Genomic DNA, 3,002 nt, shown 5'->3' with positions numbered 1-3,002 from the left:
AATTTAGAAACACAGGCTCAGTGGAAGACACAGCAAGAAGCAGTAGGCCTACTGTTCTTTCAGACGAAACACTCTCCAATATTTCTGATAAACTGTTGACAAGCCCGTCCAAGTCCTTACGCAAATTGTTACAGGAAATGGAAATCAGCCTAGGAAGTGCTCACACGGCAGTAAAAAAGAAATTAAATTTCTTTCCATACAGAGTGCTGGCCATTCAAGAATTGAAGACTATGGATCATGCTAAAAGGCTTCATTATTATTGGTTCCTAAACTTTGTTGCCGAAACCAAAGAAGTGTTGGATGGGTGTTTTTACACTGATGAGGCTTGGTTTCAACTGTCGGGACACATAAATTCACAGAACACAAGGTTATGGAGCACTGAGAATTCACAGGCGACGCATGAGCAACCTCTGCATCCTGAAAAAGTTGGAGTTTGGATAGCAATTTCAAGAAAGTTTTATGGGACCGATATATTTTGAAGATGCCATCAACACCGAGAGATATTGCTCAAATATTGTCAATCCATTTGTAGGCCAACTCACTGAAAGTGAAATTAATAATGTATACTTTCAGTAAGATGGAGCTACAGCACATACTTCACGCGTCACCATGGCGCTACTTTAAGGGACTTTGGCCACCAAGATCACCTGATTTAACACCACCAGACTTTTTTTTCTGGGGAACAAGTAAAGGATCAGTGTACAAAAATCGCCCAAAAACCCTTAATGAGCTAAAAGACACAATCATAACCTTCACATGGTCCATACTGTGTCAGACTCTCCAAGATGTATTTCAAAACATGTGTCAAAGAGTCAGTTTATGTATTGAAAAAGAAGGACAACACTTTCAACACCTCTTATAAAGTTTTTTAAGTCTTGTAAAGTCTAATATATCCTTTTGTAGTCTAAGACCATCTTATAAACATTTATTTTACAATAAAATACTTACTGTGGAGAGACTTTTTGAACACCCTGTATATATAATGAAGAAATAAATGGAACAATTATCCCCTTATACAGCACAACTAATTAGTGCCCTAATAGAGTATCAAGAATATAAAGCCAAGAGAGAGAGAACAAATTTCAAAGGTCAGTGTTCATATTCACTCAATATATTTCAAAGCATCAGAATACTCCACAGAATACATAGGTGCACTCATATATACATGATATAATATATCAATATATAAATATATAATACATAAATGTACTTGCGAGGTTGTATGTCTGTATTCAAACCAATGAGGATATTAAAATATGCAGATGGTGAATGTATAGCGGTAATCCAAAAAGATGAGAATGTTGGTATAAAATGATTTTAAGAAGAATCTTCAGCTGGTAAAAAGTGTGATGGCCATTTCGAGAAGATATAGGTTGGTATGGGTGAGTTAATTCCAACCATAACAATCATCTATATTTCTCTCATCAGAGTTAATCTAAAAGGGTTATTTAAATCTTAGTGGAGGTGCAATGGCCCAGTGGTTAGGGCAGTGAACTCACGGTCATAGGATCGCGGTTTCGATTCCCAGACCGGGCGTTGTGAGTGTTTATTGAGCGAAAACACCTAAAGCTCCACGAGGCTCCAGCAGGGGATGGTGGCGAACCCTGCTGTACTCTTCCACCACAACTTTCTTTCACTCTTACTTCCTGTTTCTGTTGTGCCTGTAATTCAAAGGGTCAGCCTTGTCACACTGTATCATGCTGAATATCTCCGAGAACTATGTTAAGGGTACACGTGTCTGTGGAGTGCTCAGCCACTTGCACGTTAATTTCACGAGCAGGCTGTTCTGTTGATTGGATCAACTGGAACCCTCGACGTCTTAAGCGACGGAATGCCAACAACAACAACAACAACAACGATTTAAACCTTAAAGTTTTAAGCAACATGAGAAATTTAAGAATTAAAAATATTCAAATGCTGTATCGGAACATACTGTTCAAGCAGATGATGTAATAAGAACTAAATTTACATGTTTAAATAGATTATGAAGCTAAAGATAATAGTGTTTTAAGATGGATCCAAATGCACAAATATAAACTAATTATTTTTGGAAAAAAATTAAAAGTTGATAAGTATCTATGTCTACAAAGAATAATGACATCCAAGATCTTATTAAGTAAAATTTTTAGTCTGCTCGGAGTATATTGATCACTTCTTTTGTGCATAATTTACAATTTCTGGTGTGGTTTCTGTTATAATCCAAACTGAATTCTTTATTATGCATTTTTAATTTATTAATGTGGGTAGCTTGTGCGGTTGAGTATTTAGTATCTTGATTAACAGATTATTTTGTGTGCCCCCTATATATAGTCTTAAAGTCAGTCATACTTCCTATGTATATCTTTGATTCATTAGGGGTTGAAATCTCAACTTTATATACAACATTTCTCCTCAAACAGAATCCCTTTAAGGGACATAAATCCTGGTTACGGCAATTACATGTATTATTTCCATGCTTCATCTTTATATTTTTAATATCAGTATTCTTATTATTCATATTGAGACCAGCTATATTGTCATCTCTATCAATACCATTATTTCTAAGTTTTAATTGATTATTGGTTATAATTATAGATCCTAGATTGGGCATAGTTGAGTACGATAATTTAAGGCAGGATCTATTAAAGATGAGATGATATTTATGGCCTAATGAGGAATTCCTGTCAATAATCCTAAAAAATAATTTAGGGAGGTTTCTGACTTGGAGGGAAAAAGGAGGAGTAAACCAGATAATTTCTTGCTTCCTCACCGAGTTGTTCCTACTCTGTAGGGTTTAAATTTTCCTGTGTTAAGATCCATGTTAATGTCTAGGAAGTTGACTTCCTTAACCCTTTCGTTACTATATTTCTGACCAAAATACACCCCTCATGAGTTTCAATTAAATTCTAAAATAATCATGAATTTAGACTAATCTCATTAAACACCTGTAACTTTTTTATTTATCAACATATTAATGTGATATTTGGAATATAATTAAAGAAAGGGTTCTTAATCAATTCTAT

At 34.9% G+C, this 3,002-nt stretch overlaps 1 protein-coding gene across 1 annotated transcript in view; it reads left to right on the top strand.

Annotated features, from left to right (window-relative positions):
• LOC106872984 (coactosin-like protein) overlaps positions 1-3,002 on the top strand; it is a 72,111-nt gene that overhangs the window by 47,791 nt on the left and 21,318 nt on the right. The window lies entirely within an intron of this gene.

The sequence above is a fragment of the Octopus bimaculoides genome, chromosome 24 (genome assembly GCF_001194135.2).
Source record: "Octopus bimaculoides isolate UCB-OBI-ISO-001 chromosome 24, ASM119413v2, whole genome shotgun sequence".
Classification (NCBI taxonomy): domain Eukaryota; kingdom Metazoa; phylum Mollusca; class Cephalopoda; order Octopoda; family Octopodidae; genus Octopus; species Octopus bimaculoides.
The sequence above is the reverse complement of the archived record's forward strand: the minus strand, read 5'-3'. Positions and strand labels throughout refer to the sequence as shown.